Here is a 23,101-nt window from a genome sequence, read left to right on the forward strand (position 1 = left end):
TTCCCAAGAGCAAGTGTGTGTTTGTGTGTGTAGTAATGTATGGCATCTTTTGTAAGGGTCATTAAAGTGCTCATTTCTAGTTTCATACTCAGTTATTTTTAAAACAGATCCATATCATTCAAAAAGTTCCTCTCCTCCATTCAATACAAAAACACTTCACCCATACACAATACTGCACCTCAAAACTTTAACAAAACAACAGAGCACCCCTGTGAACCAACAGTTATAATAATAAGTGTGATCACAAAATGAAAGGAATGCAGTCACCAGTTTAAAAATATGTATATCTATACATAGATATAGACACACACACACACACACACACATACACACACACACACACACACACACACACACACACACACACACACACACAGACACACACACACACACACACATCTATCTAGATATATATATATATATATATATATATATATATATATATATATATATATATATATTTTTTTTTATATATATATATACACACAGTAAACTCTCAGTTAACTGGAACTCAAGCAACCAGAAAGCTCAAGAAACCAGAAAAAAAATATTGAAGAAATGCAGTACAATTTTCATGTGTTGCACTTTCTGCCCCTCCTGCAGAAACATACCTTATGTTTTTAGAGTTCCCTGTCTCCTCAACTGAAGAACAAGTCAAACCAAACAAATAGTATAGGGTACAATATTAATCACGCCTATTTTAAATAGCAACTCTCAAGCAACCAGAAACAACAGTTATCCAGCATCTACCAATCCCCATGAGTTCTGGTTAACTGAGAGTTTACTGTAGATATATATATATATATATATATATATATATATATATATATATATATATATATATATATATATAAATGGAGTTAGCAGCAATCATATTCCATTATATTGTAGCAGAACCTACACTACTCATGATTTCACTTTATTTTATTTTACTTTGTTTGTTTATTTTTTTTTTTGACCAGGAAAATCCATCCCTTTTACTAGAGGACCAGGGAGAAAAACTTCTCAAGATACAGAGAGAAAGTTCATAGGTTCATAGGTTCATAGGTTGGTACTAGGGCCTATACAAGCCTAGCCATAACAATTCCCTGGCTATTTCTTCCCAGAGTATTTACTTCCCTGGACCCCTGTCTCACAGGGTGACTGACATGATCCCAGGGTGAATTTCCTATCTCCCATCCAATCATCAAGGTTCCTTTTGAAGAGGGCCAAAGAGGTGCTCTGCTTGACATGTATGGGCAGTCTGTTCCAAAGTCTGGGGAGTCTCTGGGTCAGGAACCTATCCCTCCAGCATGTTTTGTTCATTGTGATGACAAGGTTTAGATCCCTGGACCGTGTGTCTCTGAGGAATTGGGATTTCTTTAAGTGTAGCATATCCAACAGCTCTGGGTTTGACATGGCCTTGTTTGTTAAGCAGAGATCACCTATGAGTAGATGATATGCAACAGAGTATAGGTGGAGTTTTTTTACACGGTCAGCATAGGGCATCTGCTTTAGGCCTGTAATTCTTTTAGTGAGGTATTTTCATACATAGTGTGATGAATTGTTTGAGCATATGATTATGAGAAGAAGAAAAAAACAATGCCTGTTTGAACATACAATAGTGAGAAAACAAAAACATTGACAAGATACATATGAACAGTCAGTATATAAATATAATGATACAGGCAATACAATGATATGAAAAATCATTCAAAGATAGACTAGAATTTGTGTTTCCACTAATAAAGTTAAAAGCCATAATATTTTAAAATAGGGATGTGGTAAAGTTAACTTTAATAACAATGTAAAACAGAGGAGACCATGGTACAGTTTATGTGGCCATGTACATATAACAGTAAAGGATAAGATACAAGACTACTGGCCAATTAGTCATTTTAGACCAGGATTTCACTATGGTATGGAGCCTCATCAACATTGCTGTCATATGAACTTCTTGTTGAACTCAAATAATATTAAGTCTTCTAAGGCTTTAGAATTCCAATGTCAGAAATTAAACCAGGGCTTTCACTAGAAAAAATCAGCCCAGTCCTCAGAATTGCATTCATACACTGAGCTTTAGTGGAATGCCTAATATGACATCAAAGGTCAGAAGGTATTCCACAGAGAATTAAGTAAAAATGAGAAAGCACAGAAGGAGGCATTACAACAATAAAACAGCCATGAAGGTAAGAATAGTGGCAAATAACTTTAATGAAAGGTAGTATAAGATGGAAGAGGTTTTATACTTATCTTTTGAATATTCCAATATTAAAGAATGAAAGACAGCTTAAGTTAAAGGACCAACTAAAGATATTGTTTATAAAGCTTTGGGAAGAATCGCAAATTTTAAGGGAACTAAATATATGAATAGGTCCTCAAAACAATATAAGTAGATGTGTAAACACATATAATTATTGTACAATAATTATAGAAAATTAAGTAGACAATTCTATGGAACTTTAATTTAGATGGAATAACAGAGATGATAGTTTAATGGCAATGATGACTCACAATAAATTAAGAGGTAGTGATATTGAGAGTTTAGTAAACGTTAAAATAGCTACTTAGGAAACTGCAGGATTCCTTAGAAAACAGGTGACAAAAATCTTTAGTTTCAGTTAGGATTGTTTGATATGATAAACTTGCACAAATCTTGGAAGATGAAAATTAATTCAGTGTAGTAAATTATGTTACATGTGAGTGCCCAGTTGTTAGAGGCAGGAGAAATGGCAAAAGGATAGGAGGTATAATAACATGGATACATCACAGACTTAAACCAAAGTGAAATACGTCAGCAGCAGATTTGGAAATAAAAAAAATATTATTCAAATAATAAGATACCTTTGATAAATATGTGTAACATGGAGAGAGAGATAGGAAAGGAAAGTCACACTTATTTTTAGAAAAGATATTATCTCTTTAAAGAGCAAAGTATAGTAAGAAATTAGTATTTGAAACTATCATATACATATTAATGCAGGGAGACAGTTATTAAAATGAAGTGTTTTGTGTCATGCTTGATTTAAACCAGAGAAATATAATCAGATGCAAATATACAGTTTTTGTACAGATAAAGGTGAATCTGTAATTAATTTTGAACATGTAAAGTCAAGTTTGAGGTAAGATGAATGAATAGAATGATAAATTCTAAATTAATAAAAAGCATGATTGCACAGTGTGGTATGGAGCACAGCAATGCTAAGTGGCCCCCAGACAATGTCCAGACATCTAAAAATGGAAAACAGGTGTAATTACTTGTTTATTTAAATATTTAGGCATAGTTGAGTGTGTTTCACTGCATGGCACAGTGCTCAGCACTGCTTATAGGTAGCTCAGTGTTATATGTAAAGGTACACCTGATGCCTGCCTATCCAAGTAGCTTAATGGATAGAGTCATGGCTCCATGTGTAGCAGGTCATGGGTTTGAATACATGGAAGTCAAATAAGTATTTAATTTAAAAGTATACATTTTGCAGATTAACTTAAAATATTGTTCCACTGTACTTGCTGAACTCTGCTGAGACTTGCTAAGACCTGCTAAACACTGTATAAACATGATAATAGCTGCCAATGTTTATGCCCTCCTTGGTGCTGCTTGGTTGGTTTGCCCACTGCTAAGATCCACTAAGACTCTGGTACTGTCTGTTTTGGCATGTCTGAGCTCAGCTGCACTGGCTTGTGTGGAGCTAAGCAACAGGGTACATTTTTGAATGTTGCCCAATGAAATGTAAGTGAGGGAAAAAGCCTATATTAAGCCCAATAGGTGGGAATATAGCAGAATCCATTGGAATTCTGTCTCTGAATGGTACTATGGCTGGTGTTGGTGAAGATGTGAGCTTGTATGTGCAGCATTGGGGCATTCTGGAATCCAGTGTCACGGTTGGACTCCTAATAAAAAAAACATGAAAACCGGCTGCTGCAGGGAGGTTTCCAGGGCACAGAGTGCAAGGTAGTGGCCTGGGACCAGCTGGCAAGGGAACTCACCAGTGTTACTGGTATCCCCCGCACGGGTGAGCAGTGTCATCACCACCATGATGACCCAAAATGGAGAAAGGGAGATCTCTTGGACACCTGGGTCCAAGAAGCTTTGGCAGGGAATGCCCCACAAGTATGTAAGTAATTTAACCTCTGTTTCACCAATATCTAATATGAATGTCTGCAAAACTGGTATGCATAATGGTGTTCTTCTCTCCAAACAGCTGCAGAAAAGAGGGATCACAATATTGAGTCTCACACCAGGTGCCTGGCCAGGTTGCGCCATAAGTGTGGTGAGTACGGATGTATTATGCTAACTGTAGTGAAATAAACATAAAACTGCATGCCAGTATATTCAATAAAATCTGTAGTGCAATAAATGTGGAATTAGACCTGTATTGCAAGTAATGAATAATGCCAACTGTTGTGCAATAAAAACACAAAACAATACCAGGGACTGCATTAAAGTATTTACACTAAAGTATGTAGTGCAATAATTGTGGAATAAGAGCTGTTCTGAAATAAATGAATAATATCAACTGTTGTGCAATACAAACATAAAACAATACCAGGAACTGCATTAACATATATACAATAAAGTGTATAGTGCAATAATTGTGGTATTAGAGCTGCTTTGAAAGAAATAAATAATGCCAACTGTTCTGCAATAAAAAAGACAAATCCATATCAATAACACCAAAAAAATGGTGTACATCAGGATTGTCTTGTAACCACTGCAGTAGAGCTGTATGAATTCAGGCTATAAGGTAAGGTGCTGCTGCCAAGTATATCACTGTAATAGCTGTAGAATGCAAATCTAATGGCTACTAATTGTGTTGTTTTACACACATAGTACCATTCAAGGCTGTCTCCAGGCCAATATTGTTCATGTAATGCTCTGTCATCCAAAAACATCAGGTAAGCAAGGTATATGTGAGAGGCCCACTCCATGATCTGATATTGTTTGTTGCCATCACAGATATTTCAACCCACTAACAATAAAGTGTGCACTCCAACATTGCTAGACTGATATATAGTGTACCTATCTGTGTTATTCTTTTATGTCATGCATGTGTGTTCTACTGTCATTGCAGTCTAGTATAACACAGTAATAGTACTGCCAAGTCATTTTGTTTTGCAAGGTAAGCTCTAGGAAGATATCAGTTAGTCAGTAATCTACAGTGATTCAGTAGCATAGTTTGTTAAATGTTCAGTAAGTAGTGCATTTTGCCACGCACAGACCAGGGCTCAAATCCAGTGATAGGTAGCACTAAATATTATAGTAGCAGTTATGTAATGCTAGCAAAGTCTCGCTCCACAGGAACTACAGGTAAATGGGTGAGGTAGCCCATATTATGAGTAGAGAATTGTCTGTTCAGATTTCCCAGACTGTTAAAATCATAGCAAGAATGTGAAAACTCAGCAATGAAAAGTCAGAAATAATATATCTGTGCCTGGAGTGTCTGTTAAAAGTTGCTGCAGTCACAGACAGTGCTACTGGGTTCTATTCCCATGCCTCCTAACCAAGGCATGACTGCTGTTTAGTGTCTGTACTGTACACATACATGTCTCTCAAGTGTCACGATTTTGCATTATGTATTTAATAGTGTGTAATCTGCCTGTTACAGGAATGCCATGGCAATGTGTACCTAGACCATGGGCTCCGGAACCATAGAGCGAGGGGGGGGGGCATCCCCCCCTTTTGCAGATCCAGCAACTTACATATACAAACGGACCCACACCTGGTTTATACCTCTCAACCATGTTGAATTACTTGGCTTTTACCGAGTTTTGGGGTTCAAATGAAGGGGTGCCATGATTCCCAAGTGGCACCCCTTTATTTCTCATTTTTTCCTTTTATTTTCATTTTGTTTTTTAATTTTCGTGGCATTAGTGCTGACATCAGCTCACTCAGGGCTTACCAGGCTATGTGATGATGTCAGCTTCCCCTACCAGCCTGTCGAAATTGAGCTTCAAGGAGCTCACTCATTTCCAGCTGGCCTGGCTGCTCAAATGCAAGCGGGAATGGCAACAAACAGTTGCTGTAAATTGCTGGATCAGACTTCTTGTGACTTGGATCATTAAGAAGGACGACTTGGTTGCTCAATCTATCGGACGAGCAGGGAATAAAGTAAGGTAAGGAAACTAACTGGAAGTGTGTGTGTGTGTGTGTGTGTGTGTGTGTGTGTGTGTGTGTGTGTGTGTGTGTGTGTGTGTGTGTGTGTGTGCTGAGGATATGGAAGACTTTTTACAGCAGCAATACTGAATGAGAAGCCAAATGTTGTTTTTTCACTCAAGCACCTGTATGACTTTACTAATAAGCATTACTATCATATTTGTGCACTGTTCAAGAACTGAACTTAACTGTTGCAATCTGCATTACTGCTAATTAATTTTCAAAATGCTATGAGGCAGAGCTTGAGGCAAAGTTTCACTAAAACCCCTGAATAATAATTTGAAGATCTGCCCTGCCATCTAAAGTTTACTAATTTTATATTTAGCAGTCAGCACTCTGACTGCAGTGTATGGGCTGTAGCTTTTAATTTCACCTTGCAAGAACCAGAGATAGCTGTACGTTTAACTGCAGCTACATATGCTCTGTTCAGCTGCATATGTGCTTCAGCCTCATGTTGCCAAAAATAACATTCTGCGACTATAGATGAATCAGTAACATGTTTCATATCTATATTGCTTTGTAACACTTTACAGGAACGGACAATTTCACTCCAGGGGAGCACATGATTATTTATTTTTAGCACTGCATTATTTTCAGAATTAACAGTCATTTTCTATCAGAAAGACAGCCTCCTCTTTGCCCTAGTAATTTAGTTAAGCTGCAGAAAGAGTGTAAGCCTATGATGTGTATTTTCTAGAGGCACATCAATTTTGCTTATTGTAGTTGAAGGATTATCCCTGTGTGATATCAGAGATGGGTGCATACACACAAAGAAGCCAGCATTTTGAGATGCCACCTGTGACAAGTGTATATTACTGTTAAAACGTAAAAAGTACAGAAAAGCAGGAGTGTGGCACTGTATACTAGAAATCACTCTTTGATGTCCTTGTGAAACCTCTGATATGTATTATAGGAATAGTAGTATTATTATAGGTTAGTACTAGGCTAATTGCCCCTTGTGGGCCATTTTAAGCCTAGCCAATTATCCCACATGAGAATCAAACTCTGCACCTTGTGTTTGCCAGGTAAACACCTTAACCATTATGCCATTCTCCCACCCAGTACTAAAATATTTACAATGGGATAGAAGTTAAATGTGCAAATGAGACTATAAAACATAGAAGATAGAATCAGGTATTAGTTTTTTTTAACACAATGCCTGTCAATGTATGACAAGACTAATATACTTTGTAATAGTTCAAGATTATATTTAGATTCAAATACATAATATGTTTGCTGCGTGAGTGGACAGGCATTTTAATATGGTGGTTAATGACCTGCTTGTGAGCTCCTAATTTAACTAAATGCAAGATCTAAATGTAGTTAATTGCAATACTACTGCTTAATTACAAGCTGTGCCATAGTTTTTTTTACAGCAGATCACAGACTAGCAGTTTTCTTGGTGTCAAGCAAAGAGCTGCAGTTTCACACAAGTATACTTTCTGCAGAACTTTGTGACTTTCCCTACCTTTCATCTCTATAAATGAATGCACCTAGACAAAAGTAGCCAATAACTAATGTGAATATTTCTATTTGTCTGTCAATGCCGGGAAAAGCATGATCCAGTGGGATATTTTTTTTTAGCTTCTCGGCCTTTTGGCTAAGATCAAGTGTAGTAGAATTTGGGATGTGGTGAAGTTTATTTGGCTACACTACACTGAAACATTTGACTTTCAAGGGAATTAAATAAAGCTAACACAGTCACTTTTTCCATGTACACATTGTGGTGTGATGCAAACAAGGGCACAATGAGTTTTAGATTCGGGGGGGGGGGGGGGGGGATTTAATAAAGCCTTCATTTCTTTTTTCTGTCTAGGCATTCTGCTGCACTGGTAACATGGGTGCAAACAGTTTTAGATTCATTAAGCACTGCTGAGTGGTGTGCACGAGTGCATCAACATGGAAACTTCTAGTATGCAAATCACATCATAGGCCGGTGAATCTCTGCAAATGAAGCAGGTAGTAGCAATCCAGCAAGCAGATATGCAGCTCTGCAGACCCTGTGTCAGTGTTCATAGTGTACACGGAAAAATTCTGTGTACAGGACTGTAGACAAACAAAAGGGGCTGTAAAAATGTAGGTAGATAGAAATGGCATAGCACACACAGATATGAGCAAAACTATCCTCTGTGTGTTACAAAAGTTACAGTAAATATATTAAAATAAATATTTTTTTTTAATAATCTTAGCATGTTTGCGCACTGCACCACATGCGCAAGCATGCCTCTTATAAAAAAACCCTGGAAAAATAAAATATTAATATCATGAGACAGAAATGTATTACAGTGTACAGATGCATTTTCTTTGGATGTGGTGTGGGTTTGAATGATGTTTCAACGAATGTGAGTTTCAAGGGCAGAAAAGTTTACTGCTCATGCTAAGTCTGTTTTCATTGCAAGACTGTATTGTTTGTTTAGCAAATGGCTCAGTGTTTGTGCTATTTTATAGGTTTATAGGTTCATACTAGGCCATTACAAGCCTAGCCAGAGTGTGTTTGGCTTTCACCACCCATTTTAAATTAATTTAGCTATGCCCTTTTTCGAGGTTAGTATACTGTGCCTCTGTCTAACAGCGACACAGAAGTGATACCCGGAGTAAATCTATGATCTCCCATCCACTGATTCAGATTCCGCTTGAAGAGAGTCAATGAGGGACTCTGCCTAACCTGGAATGGGATTTTATTCCAGAGTGAAGGGAGCCTATGGGTTATGAATCTGTCCCTCCAACATGTCCTATTTATTTCAGTGCTGAGGTTCAAGTCTCTCGAGCGTGTAGCTCAATGGGATTTGGATTTTCTGAGGTGCAGCATGTCCATTAATTCTGGGTTGGACATGGCTTTATACGTCAGGCACAGATCGCCTCTGAGCAGGCGGTATGCCACTGAGTAGAGCTGGAGTTTCTTTAACCGGGCAGCATATGGTATCTGTTTGAGCCCTTTGATCCTCTTGGTGAGGTACTTTTGGGGTTTTTCCAGTTGCTGCAGGTGTCTGGTAAGTTACATCCCAAAAGGGGCATTGTACTCAATTATGGGCCTGATGAGGGATGAGTAAAGAGGCACGATGACCTCCCCTGATCTAGATGTGAATCCCTTCATGATTAGGTGGGCTATATAAAATGTTTTTCTAACCACTTTGGCCATGTGGTTGTCGAATGAGAGATTGCTATCAACTTGGGTGCCCAGGTCCCTAATTACTTCTTCCATACTTAATGGATTACCATCTATGTTGTAATTTGTGGGCACTTTGTTTTTGCCGAAGGGGATTACTATACACTTTTTGGCATTTAGCTTGAGGCCATGGCTCTGGCACCAGTTGTCTGTTTCTATGAGGCCCTTTTGTAGGATGCTTGTGTTGGCTGGAGAGTCAATTATGGCACCCAGTTTGCAGTCATCTGCGAACTTGGTCAGCCACAGTCCTTCCGTGTTGGCCTGTACCTCCGAGAAATATATACCGAACAAGAGAGGTCCCAGGACTGAGCCTTGTGGGATGCCACTTGTAACTGGTTTGGAGTCTGACATGGCTCCAGCAATTCTAACCATGTAGGTTCTGTCCTTGAGCCAGTTTTCAACCCATCTAGTGACATAGGGGTTTATATTTAAGCTGGTGAGCTTATCTATAATGCCCGAGTGGGGTATTGTATCGAAGGCTTTTGCGAGGTCCAGGTAGGCTGTGTGGACCACCTTCACCTCATCAATGGCCGTGGTGACTGTATCAAAGAAATCGACCAGGTTTAAGAGGCAGGATCTGCCCTTAACAAAGCCAAACTGGGTAGGATCCAGTGTCTGTAGGTCCCCAATATCTTTATTTATGAGGTTCATGATGATCCTTTCCATAGCTTTGCAGACCAAGCTAGTCAGGCTTATGGGGCGATAGTTTCCAGGATCCGTTGAGGCACCACCTTTTTGGAGAGGGACCACTGTTGCTGTATGCCACTCTTTGGGTACATATCCTGTAGTAAGGCTGAGATTGAACAGTAGATTTATGTTTGGGTTTAGTTCTTCTTGGAGTTCATGTAGGATGCAGCCCGGGACACCGTCTGGTCCCATTGATGCTGTGTTTTTTGCTTTGGAGAGGGTGTCTCTTACCTGAGCATCTGAGATGTCAAGGGGGCAGCACTCTGCTGGGATAGATATTTGCCCTTTTGGTGGGGAAGGGGGGGGAGAAGTTTGCGCTGAACCTGTCAGCTAGGATGTTGGCAATGTCTGTGGGTTCGGTGTATTTTTTGTCATTTTGGACTAATTCTGAGCATATCTGGGAATTCCCACCCAGGTTCCTAACATAACTAAAGAAAGCCTTGTGATTATCCTTAGTGTCCTGTGCATTTTTTCTCTCGAAGCTGACCTTAGACGATTTTATGAGTGCCCGTAGTTTTTTGCTAATACTGATCAGAGATGCCTTCCCTTTTTGGGATTTTGCTCTGTCATGTAGTAGCTTCCTCCTTCTATTGTATAGATTGTTTATGGCTGGGGTCCACCAGACAGGACGCCTGCCTTTGGAGGATTGGGTCTTGGTTTTGTTTGGGATTGCATGATCCATGCATTCCTGAAGGTGTTCATAGAATGCGTTTATAAAAGATTCTGCGGTCTGGGCCATATTTTTCACAGGCCTGGGGGCTTAAAAGCAAATTTCACACTCCTAAAAACTGAGGTGGAATCCTCCAGAGAAGTTTTTCACTGTGGTTTTCTGGGCAGGGGCTGGGATCGGGATGTGAATATCTAGTGAGCTTTTATTTCAATTTCTGTAATATTTGTAGAAGTAAATAAGAAAACAGTATGCAGGCTGACAGGTTTAGGTTCATAGGTTCATACTAGGCTATCTGCCCTAGGGCATTTATAAGCCTAGCCAGAATGTGTTTGGCTTTCGCCACCCATTTTAAATTAATTTTGCTATGCCCTTTTTTGAGGTTAGTATACTGTGCCTCTGTCTAACAGTGACACAGAAGTGATACCCAGGGTAAACCTACGATCTCCCATCCACTCATCAAGATTCCTCTTGAAGAGAGTCAATGATGGACTCTGCCTAACCTGGGCTGGGATTTTAATCCAGAGTGAAGGGAGCCTCTGGGTTATGAATCTGTCCCTCGAGCATGTCCTATTTATTTCAGTGCTGAGGTTCAAGTCTCTCGAGAGCGTAGCTCGATGGGATTTGGATTTTCTGAGGTGCAGCATGTCCATTAATTCTGGGTTGGACATGGCTTTATACGTCAGGCACAGATCGCCTCTGAACAGGTGGTATGCCACTGAGTAGAGCTGGAGTTTTTTTAATCGGGCAGCATATGGCATCTGTTTGAGCCCTTTGATCCTCTTGGTGAGGTACTTTTGGGGTCTTTCCAGTTGCTGCAGGTGTCTGGTAAGGTACATCCAAAAGGGGCATTGTACTCAATTATGGGCCTGATGAGGGATGAGTAAAGAGGCACGATGACCTCCCCTGATCTAGATGTGAATCCCTTCATGATTAGGTGGGCTATATAAAATGTTTTTCTAACCACTTTGGCCACGTGGTTGTCAAATGAGAGATTGCTATCAACTTGGGTCCCCAGGTCCCTAATTACTTCTTCTGTACTTAATGGATTACCACCTATATGGTAATTTGTGGGCACTTTGTTTTTGCCAAAGGGGATAACTATACACTTTTTGGCGTTTAGCTTGAGGCCATGGCTCTGGCACCAGTTGTCTGTTTCTATGAGGCCCTTTTGTAGGATGCTTGTGTTGGCTGGAGAGTCGATTATGGCACCCAGTTTGCAGTCATCTGCGAACTTGGTCAGCCACAGTCCTTCCGTGTTGGCCTGTACCTCCGAGAAATATATACCGAACAAGAGAGGTCCCAGAACTGAGCCTTGTGGGATGCCACTTGTAACTGGTTTGGAGTATGACATGGCTCCAGCAATTCTAACCATGTGGGTTCTGTCTTTGAGCCAGTTTGCAACCCATCTAGTGACATAGGGGTTTATATTTAAGCTGGTGAGCTTATCTATAATGCCTGAGTGGGGTATTGTATCGAAGGCTTTTGCGAGGTCCAAGTAGGCTGTGTGGACCACCTTCCCCTCGTCAATGGCCTTGGTGACTGTTTCAAAGAAATCGACCAGGTTTAAGAGGCAGGATCTGCCCTTAACAAAGCCGAACTGGGTAGGATCCAGTGTCTGTAGGTCCCCAATTTCTTTATTTATGAGGTCCATGGTGATCCTTTCCATAGCTTTGCAGTCCAAGCTAGTCAGGCTTATGGGGCAATAGTTTCCAGGATCCGTTGAGGCACCACCTTTGTGGAGAGGGACCACTGTTGATGTACGCCACTCTTTGGGTACATATCCTGTAGTAAGGCTGAGATTGAACAGTAGTTTTATGTTTGGGATTAACTCTCCTTGGAGTTCATGTAGGACGCAGCCCAGGACGCCATCTGGTCCCATTGATGCTGTGTTTTTTGCTTTGGAGAGGGCGGCTCTTACCTGAGCATCTGAGATGTCAGGGGGGCAGCACTCTGCTGGGATAGATATTTGCCCTTTTGGTGGGGGGGGGGAGAAGTTTGTGCTGAACCTGTCACCTAGGATGTTGGAAATGTCTGTGGGTTTGGTTTATTTTTTGTCATTTTGGACTAATTCTGAGCATATCTGGGAATTCCTACCCAGGTTCCTAACATAACTAAAGAAAGCCTTGTGATTATCCTTAGTGTCCTGTGCAATTTGTCTCTCGAAGCTGGCCTTAGATGATTTTATGAGAGCCCGTAGTTTTTTGCTAATACTGATCAGAGATGCCTTCCCTTTTTGGGATTTTGCTCTATCATTTAGTAGCTTCCTCCTTCTATTGTATAGTTTGTTTATGGCTGGGGTCCACCAGACAGGACGTCTGCCTTTGGAGGATTGGGTCTTGGTTTTATTTGGGATCGCATAATCCATGCATTCCTGAAGGTCTTCATAGAATGCGTTTATAAAGGATTCTGCGGTCTGGGACGTATTTTCCACAGGCCCGGGGGCTTTGTAGGATTCCACCTCGGTTTTGAGGAGTGTGAAATTTGCTTTAGAGAAGTTTTTCACTGTGGTTTTCTGGGCAGGGGGTGGGGTCGGGATGTGAATATCCAGTGAGATTAGTTTATGGTCTGATCTTACCAGTGAGGGATACACTTCTGGTCTTTAGCATAGAGTCACCATGTTGGTGATGATCAGGTCCAGTCTGAACAGTGGTTATGGTAACTAAGAAGAAATAGTCAAGTAATGGAACACTGGAGTGGCTGGGGAGGGGGCAGCAGGGGGTTACAGACTATCCATTCAAGTAAAACAAAGCTCTTCCCTGTCCATATTCAAATGCAACTTGGATCTAAGGATAGGTATAGAATACTCTAGGATTGACCCTCGTGCACTAATGGTTAGAGTCAGTTCCTAAATGCTGCATCCCTTATGTGGGTCCCTTCAAATTATCTATGGCATGATCAGTTATTTTCAAATCACTAGGGCTAATGTACAATTATCAGCCATGGGACAGGTAAGACCAATCAGGAAATTTAATTCAAGCACCAAAGGGGAAACTGGCTAAGCTTAAAATGTCCTCTAAGTGAACCTTTGTTGTGGCAGTAAATAGTTTTTAAAAAATTGCCATTTTTAGATCACTAAGTGCCCCTCTCACCCTCCACCCCCCCCCCAGTCTTCAACAGCTTCCGGCGCCTATGACCTAGCCTGCACAGTATCACCATTTCTGCCCACAGAACACCTTGGAAATTATATAGGTCCACCTGATGTGCAAGTGTCCTGTGTAGATGTGTACCTGTAGTTGTTACCATTTGACCCATAGGGTCCCATGCATATAGCTTGAGAGGTATGTACATGCTACATTAGCTACAGGAGATGTGTACTTACTGTAAACATAAAGAAAATTCAGACACATATAGCAGATAATAGTACTGTTGTCAAGGAAGTAAGCATCACTGATACAAAGGGACTGCTTTTCTCTCTCCCACCACCCCTTATCTTATTTATTTTATTATTTATTTTTTATTTATTTATTTACATTTGTTGACCGGGCTAGTCTAACTGGATACATGTCCATTTTCAGTAGAGGCCTGGGGAGAAAAGCTCCAAGCAGACAGGTAAAGACATTATTATACAATAATAATATAGAAAAGCTATCAACATATACAGATAATACCATTATTTGTGATATTTCCAAAGAGGATCATCAAGAACAAATTTACAATAAATGAAAAAGTGTGATTTTTTTTTTTTTTTTTTTTTTTTTGTAGGACAACATAGTACAGCAACAAGGCCATAGAATAATTAGCAGTAAAGTACCCTGGAGAAGAGAAATAAAAGGGATAGCAGGAATGTGTAAAGGTGGAGAGATTAGTCAGGGTTAGTGCAAGGGCAGAGCCAGTGAGTTTTAAAATGTTCTTTGAGATGTTTTTTTTAAAAAAGATGTGTGGAAGAGAGAGTAGAAAGTTCACTTGGAAGCTGGTTCCAGGCCTTGCCAACTGTGTTAGCAAAAAGAGAGTCTCAAGCTTTGTTTTTAGATTTAATAGTGGAAACTAGAAGCTTATCGGCTGAGTGAAGAGTAGTAAGGTTTTTGTAAGGGGTATTCAGATTATTGAGGAATGGGATATTATTAGGGTGGAAAAGTATCTTTTGGGTTATAGTAAGTTGATGAAAGAGTAGTTGGTGCTGCAGTTCTAACCATCCCAATTGTTTGAGGTTGAGACAGTGGTGTGTTCTAAAAGGGTTGCCGGTAGCAAATCTGGCTATGTTATTATAGCTAGTGGCAAGTTTGTTAAGGTTGCTTTTGGAAAGGTTAGTATAAATGGCAGAAGCATAAAGCAGGGTAGAGATCAGATGAGTTTGGGCTATAGTGGTTCTGGCTGTAGGTGTAAGGAAGGGTTTGATTCTATACAGGGAACCCAGTTTTTGTTGACAGATTTTATGGTAGTGTTGATATGATTGTCATAGCTAAGGTTGTTGTCAATGGTTATGCCTAGGAGACGGGTTGTGGTATCAGGGGATATGGTGGTTCCATTGTTAGAGGTTATAGTGAAGTGAAATTGTGATTTTAGAGTGGGAGTAAAGAGTAATAATTTTGTTTTTTTTTTTTTGCATTCAGGAGGAGGCAGTGTTGCATGAACCAATTTTCAACAGTATGAAATACAGACTGGGTGAGGGTCTGGAGTGTGGTTGAGGACCTAGCAGAGCAGATTAAAGTAGAATTGTTGGCATACTGAATGCAGGTGGCTTGAGGAATTTTAATATTTAGGTCACTAATAAACACTGAAAAGAGAAGAGGGCCTAGGATGGAACCTTGAGGTACTCCAAGGTTTATGGGGAGGGGAGTTGACAGCATATTATCCCAAAGGACTGTTTGATGACGGTTGTCTAAGTAGGATTTAAACCAGAGTAATGCCTGTGCGTCCAGTGGATGGGCGTTTAATACCTCTAAAAGCAGATTATGGTTGACCATATCAAAGGCTTTTGAAAGGTTGATAAACAAAGTGGAGGAAAGAGTGTTATTGTTGCGATTTTTGTTTATACAGTCAGAAAAGGATAACAGGGCAGTTGAGGTACTATGGAATGGTCTGAAACCATGTTGGCAGTTGGCAAGCAAATTGTTGTGGAGAAGATGGTCAAGTAGTTGTTGGTGGATACATTTTTCCATTATTTTAGCTATAGGAGAGAGTAAGGCAATAGGTCTAAAGTTGGAAATGTCAGTTGATATCCCACCTTTGTGTAAAGGAATGATGTGAGATACCTTCCATATAAGGGGGATTTTACTTTCTGAAATAGTTCTATTAATAAAGATAGAAATAGGGTAGGCTATAACTTTAGCTGCAATTTGCAGGTATTCTGCTGGTATACAGTCAGCAGAGGGGGTGCATGGCTTGAGTTTTAGAAGGAGGTTACAAATGAGGGATGTAGGAATTGGTTTTATGTGAAAAGAAGGACTATAGTTTGATGTGGTATTAGGTGGGAGGGAGCTGGTGGATGGTAGAGAATTAGCTAGAGTTTGTATGGCTTCAATAAAGTAGTTATTAAAGGAATCAGCTATTAGTTTAGGGTTATTTTGGGTGATCCCTGATGGGGTGGGAGACTTGGTATGACCTGGATGAAGTAGTTTGTTCATAGCTGACCAGAAATTTTGTGTTTTTTGTTTGTGGGCTTGTTGGAGGTGAATGTAAAAGTTTCTTTTATCTAGTAGGATGTCTTTTTTTGTAGCATTTCTTAATTGTTTAAAGTAAAGGTGGTCAGAAGGGCTTTTAGAGGCTCTCCACTTGGCCCAGATTTTATTTCTTAGGAGGATTTTTTGCCTTGTTTGTTTTGTGAGCCAAGGGACAGTTTTGGTCTTTATTCTGGATGAGCGATGGGGGGCATGGAAGTCTAGGATTTGAAGGAATTTAGTATTAAAGTAGATAACTGCTTCATCAAGTGGAAGATGAAGCAGTGATGACCAGTCACAAGCCTTCAGTTCTGTTTGGAAGTTCTCAGGGTGAAAGTTTTTTTTTGAGCAGGAGGTTTTAAAAATAGTAGGATTAGGCCTATGAAGTTTTTGTTTAATTATATAGGTAAGAGCATGGTCACTGATGTCATCAGGAAGGGTTCCTGGCTTATAAGTAGTAGGATGGTTATTTATGAGAATCCAGTCAAGTAAGGTTTCCTTACCACTTTGTTTGTGGATTCTCATAGGGGTGGTTATCATTTGTGAGAAAAAAGAAAGATGTATGTGGTTAATGGGATTTGGGGACCTACAAGTAGACCAATCTATATTAAAGTCGCCTAAGACAATGGTTTCCTGGGGTAGGTGTATAGATAGGCTACTAAGTATATTTTCCAGAATACTGATATTGTTTCCTGGGGGAAGGTAGGAACAGATTATGTAGATGGATTTATGGTTATTGATTTAAAGTTTGTCTGAAAGGGTTTCTGCTGTGGGTTTTGTGGGAATTGGCACATTGAAGGTTGATAGTTGGAGTTCTGATTTATAAAAAAATGGCTACTCCCCCACCTTTTTGGTAGTCCGATCTTTTCTCAGGATGTTATATCTTTGGGGGATAATTTCCTGATCTTTGGTTGAAGGTCTAAGCCAAGTTTCAGTAATGCAGAGGTTATCAAAGTTGTGGACCTCTAGAAGTGCATGAAAATGGGATATTTTATTGTTGATGCTACGGATGTTAAGGTGAGCTATCAGAAGGGAGTTAGATGGCCTTGTTAGGGTGGAGGTGGTGTAGGGTTTTTGGTTACGATGGTCACTGGGGAGTGTTGTATGTGGACCAGGGTTAGGATCGATATCACCATCTAAGAAATTATGTTGTAGGTGTTTTTCTATTAGTTTTATGAATTTGAAGTAGTTGTATGGCAGTTTCTTGTCAAGGAGGTAAGTGATATGGGTAGATCTGTGGTACTTTGGAAGAGTATAGCTAGATGTAGAGGTTATATTAATGTGTTTTAGGGAATTTATATGTGAGAATGTAATGGTTTGTTGGTAGTGGTGGTGGTGTTTTAGTAGAGAATAGTGTTCAAAGAAGGTTAGTGAGAATGCTAGAGTAAGGGCAGCTAGAGTGCTGGGTAGGAGTAGGAGGTATGTGTAAGTAGATTTGTATTTAGAGGCCATCGGGTTGAATGGGTAAGGGTGCTGTGAGGTGAAAAAGGGTGCCTAGTATTGTGTAGGAGTGTAAGGTGTAAAGTAACAGGTGATAATAGAGGTAGCAGAAGGAGGAAAAGAGAGTAGCAGGTGGTGGTGAGCTTAGAGGTGAAGTTTAGTATGAGTTGTTACAGAAATTAGGAATATAAGAGTAAATTAAGTGTAGTTGGAATAACTAGAGAAATTAGAGATGGAAGAAGGTGGAAGAGAGAGTTGTAGGAAGATTGAAGCAAGAGTGTTATAGAGGTTACAAATGTAAGAGGAAGGTAGGTTAAGTTGGTAAGTACAGCAGGTAATAGTAAGGTTAGGTATGGGGGGGGTGTAAGGTTACTGAGTATTGGTTGGGAATTATTCTTGTAGGAAATAGGGGGTGTTAAATGAAAGTAGGTTGTGATAGGTATTTAAGGAGCAGGGGGTGTGGTTATGCAGGTATAAAGCTAGCAGTAATGGGATGGGTGGATATGGGGGTGTTAATTGGAAGATGAATGGAATCTTCATTTATTTATTACTGTTGTTCATTGATTATGATTTACTATTAACTGTTTTTTGGGGCATGTGTTACTGTTATGTATTATAATGGATGCATATTAAAATATCTTGTTAAATTGCCTATTTTGTTGGCCTTATGCTGTAACTGTTACTGTCATGCTGTTATACTGACTGTTCTGTTATTGATTGTTGTGCTTCACATAATTTGCATTGATATATAATTGCATTATTTCCAATGTTCTGCCATGCTTTTATAACTAACAATGTTTTGTTAATAACTAACCTATACTTTTTGCTATACCTCCATTACCACAGCACATCAGGGTAGGGTGGTTCCCGGTGATCTGCCATTGCACATCTGGGAGCCAGACTGGTGGTGCCCACTCCACTGCCACTGCACTACCTGTGGTGTTGGGTGGAACCGCCTCAGAGGACGAGGCCTGGCCTACCCCTGGGAGTTGTAGTGGAGGGGCTGCAGTAACCTGCAATCAATTGCCAGTCATGGTGCGCAGGATTGTTCATCAGAGCTATGAACACCGCATGCACCAGACTGAGAGCACACAGGCTGACCTGGTGGGGCAGGCTCATCCTTGTGCCCAGCCTCCAGCACAACCACCCTTGGGGCAGTGAAGGAGCAGTGTCAACTGTCCCATGGGTGGGGATGTCAATCATGCTTCTGCTGTCTGCAGGCACATGCAACATGATTCCACAACACCCTCACCATCCAAGGTGTTTACCCCCCTCATATGTCATACACTGCCCCTGTCTTCTGTCTTGTCTGCCTGCAAATGCATCCTCTCTTACCCAATGTACCTCCCAACATGTACCTATGTCCCTTCCCCTACATTCCACTTTCACCTTAAATAAAAAAATGCACCTGTCCCAAAAAAAAAAAAATCACCCCATACATAGCTATCCATGTCAAACACATGTCCAAAGTTCAACAAAGGAGTATTGCACTCTAGCAGGTATGTGATAGATTTCTCCATATAACAGGATGTGGGCAGGAGGCTGGTGGTATGGAGAATAGACATTACAGCAGCCTGTCTTAGATCTATGCTAATGACGTGTCAGTGATACTCTGCTGTCCTACACCTTCAGGCATGCCTCTTAACTGTCCCTGATTTTTAATCGCATCTCAGCTATGTCCCTGTCAATCCCTTCTACAATGATTATCTGTTTTAGGAAAGGTACTGGAGTACACATAATACATAGTGACAATGTGTAAGGGTGTACACTCCTGTAAATCCAAATGATGTACTGTAATTCAGCTCCATCATTCAGTCACTGTCTCGCATACATAGTTCTAACATTGTAAAAGTGTCCCTGAATGTCCCTGATGTACTCTGGCTAAGTCCCTTTGTCTGTTGACATATGTCCCTGTTTGGTTGATGGTTATGCCTAACATACCTGTCAACGTCTTACAGCTTGAAACCAGGACAAATCCATAATTTGTGGTGGGACAAAAGCCCAAACTCAGTGACAGTGTTTAAATATTTGTCAGAGATAAACAAGTTTGTGGGAAAATGACAAATAATATGAGGAAAACATCCTGACAGTCTGCTAACATCTGTATAGTTGAGAGGTATGATGCCTACAGGGAACATATACTACAGCAAGTTTGCATTGTTTTCTGTCATTGTCGCACACTGGTGTTGCTGGACTGTCCCCATACAGTTGTAATAGCACACTGTTAATTGTCTGGCAGTGGCCATATGACATATTAGTGGGAGTTAGCTCATTAGGGACACACCACAGTAGACTGCACTGCTGGGTGTTGGAACATACAGTAGAATCTGTCATGGCACACAGGCACATACCCCAGTACTGCTAATATCTGGGTGGTATCCACAGACATAGAGTGATGCCTGACTGTGGTGTATGACGTGTGAGAGGGAGCAGTTGATAGTGCAGGCCAATATATGTATGCTGGATCTGTACATACTGGATGTTCACGTATCTGGTCCTGTAATTTGTTCACCATTTTGTTCTCCTATAAGGACCATGTACCACCAAAGACATGCCACCTTCTCAGAGGCAGAGAATGATATGATACTCGATGGACTCAGACAGCACCATCAGATCTTGTTGTCCAGGGTGAGGCATAATTGGGATCAGCAGGCAGCATTGTGTCAATCAAGTTGGCCGACAGGACAGGACCTATAAGCAGGTCTGACACAGGGCCACAGACATGATGAATGCTGCATGATGAAGGGCAGCTGATGTTGCCAAGGATCATGCTGCCACTGGGTCACTTGGCACATGTTTTGAGCCTTCATAGAGGCACAGGTATGTTCTGAATGCAACACCAGATGGATGGTTAGGGCTATAGATGCAGCACACTCTGATATCCATGATTGCCTCCATCACAGTGAGGACACCCTGGAATGATACACTGATGCAATGCACAGATGGTGGGCTGTTACAGTGTCTGTCTTGGACTGCACATTGTCTGTCCTGGAGCATCTGGTTGGAGTTGGGCATTGGACACATGGATGTAGGGCAGCAGCACCATCTGCTGAGAGTCCATGTGGCCATGCACAGCCACGCTCCCATAGTGGCAGTACCTCCAACGCTACAGAGGGAAGTGTGCTGTCCACACCATGGCATGGTAGGCCATGGGCACTTGATCCTGGGTGATCCCGTGGGGGACACAGCCCTAGCATTTTGCAGTAATCCGGTACTAGCACTACAACTGACTTTGGGCATGGTGGTGTTAATGCTACTCTTGGCAGAACCAGTTCCCATGTTTGTGGCAGGAGATGATGAACTGTCCATTCTACCATTTATAGTCCACAGCTGTCCAACATATGCATGTGCAGGGGTAGCACTGGGCTTGACTGTGTACATGCACACACTCAAACACCACTGTCACATGCAGGTAACCTACAGACATACATGGGACCACTCCCTGGCCCATCTAACCCACACCCCTCCAGATTAACACACATGCTGTCAACTGTTTGGCACAGGCTAGGCCTCCGGCACCCAACACCACACCCTGTGCTTGTGATGATCACTGTGCCACATCCCTACCATCCATGCTATTGATGCAGGGCAACGCTACTATGTGTGTGATGCACAGGGTGTCTATATCACTTGTCATGTACTTGTGTAGTGCAGTATTGTTATGTCATGCCACATGTTGTGGGACACTACAGGTACTGTGTGCTGGTATGTGTCATGACTACGCAGCACACTTTGTGGATCTTTGTTGTATAATGTTGGACTTGTGGTAGAATTACAGAATGACAGTTGTGTGATAGATCTGTGTATGTTTCAGTTCCAGGAGTCTGAGGGGATACACTATGGGCACATGGCAGTAACAAAGTGGCACAGGATGGCATGGCAGCACAGCAGAAATATGACATCAGCAAGGTACAGCAGTATATGTGCATGGCACCCTAGATGCATATGTGTAGAACAGTCTATCAGAGACAAATGGGGGCAGTTAGCATATTCATGCATTCATAGTTTGTGATGAGATCACATGTCATCTGGGCTATCTGAACTTAAAAATCTAGAAGGTGTGGCAATGGCATCGACACATGTACAATTATCCTTTGTCTAGGTCAGACAGGTGGTGGACATCAGTACTGATAATGTATAGGAGGGAAATTTAGGGCCAGCAGCTAGTCACAGGACCAACACATGCATAATCATTGCATGAGGATAGCCCATAAGACCACATCTGCAGTGCTGCACAGGGCTATATTTACACACATGTACAGAGTGGGCTGATGTGAGATTAAAACCCCTACATTTCTACTATGACACATTATAGCAAGCAGTACTTATCGCATGGCCAAAGAGTTTATCTGATATCAGAGTGTCAGCCAGTGCTGTTAACGTGGATGACATCAGCCGGCCTTGTAGAGAGGAGCAATGTAGAGACCAAAAGCTAGTCACAGGGCCATAAAATGCATAACCATTACACAGAGATAAGCCATGCATGTTGTCCCTAGTGCTGCATGGGGATATATTTACAAACACACACACACACACATTTTGATGATGATGTGGGATTAGAATCCCTAGTTACCTACTATTACACACTATAGGTTGCAGTACTTATCACATGCACTATGGAGTACATATATGTGATTGTAGGCTGAATACTTGTGGATTTTGCAAGATAGCCTTGTGTTAGACAGCATATAAGCCTGCAGAGTGATATTCCTTGGTACTGTCATGGCATCCAGTGTCCTAGGAGTGGGCTACCTGTCATTATCCCTGCTATGTTCAGATGGCTTAGTGGTTAAGTGCTGTGACTATAGTCTAGAGGGTCCCGGGTTCAAGACCTGCAAGAGCTGTTTATTTAACAGGCCGTGGTGGTGCAGCAGTTAGCATTGTGCCTCATAGCAAGAGGCTCTCCAGTTCAATTCTCGACTGGAGCTCCTTCTGTGTAGAGTCTGCATGTCCTCCCTGTAGTCAAGTGATGTTTAAAGACATGCAGGTAGGTGCATGTGTGAGTGCGTGTGCCTTCTTTGAAGGTTGGGCATCGGGCTGACACCTCAGCACCATAGAAATCCACTGCCAAGTAGAATGTGGGTATAGCTCAGTGGTGGAGCATTTGACTGCAGATCAAGAGGTCCCCGGTTCAAATCTGGGTGCCCCTGCAAGGGTGGCTTTTTAGCAGCTCAGATGGTGTAGAGATATATTGCTGTGGGTATAGTGCACAGCGTCCTGGGTTCCAGACTTGGAAGTGATGACTTTCAGGGGCACAAGAAGTTAACTTTCTTGGGTGGCATAAGCCAAGGAACCTTGTTGGCTAGGCTTACTTAGGCCCTTGGGCCGATAGCCTAGTACCTACCTATGAAACTATGAACCTATGTGTGTACAGTTGTCAGTATAGCCATATGTGGCTGGCTGCAGTT

General features: G+C 41.2%; 1 non-coding gene across 1 annotated transcript; it reads left to right on the plus strand.

Annotated features, from left to right (window-relative positions):
• The first annotated feature begins 22,771 nt into the window (after positions 1 to 22,771).
• Positions 22,772 to 22,845, plus strand: TRNAC-GCA. The gene has a single exon. It is a non-coding gene; the product is annotated as a tRNA-Cys (tRNA).
• The last annotated feature ends 256 nt before the right edge of the window (positions 22,846 to 23,101 follow it).

The sequence above is a fragment of the Protopterus annectens genome, chromosome 15.part0 (genome assembly GCF_019279795.1).
Source record: "Protopterus annectens isolate FY-2018-M chromosome 15.part0, PAN1.0, whole genome shotgun sequence".
Taxonomy (NCBI): domain Eukaryota; kingdom Metazoa; phylum Chordata; order Ceratodontiformes; family Protopteridae; genus Protopterus; species Protopterus annectens.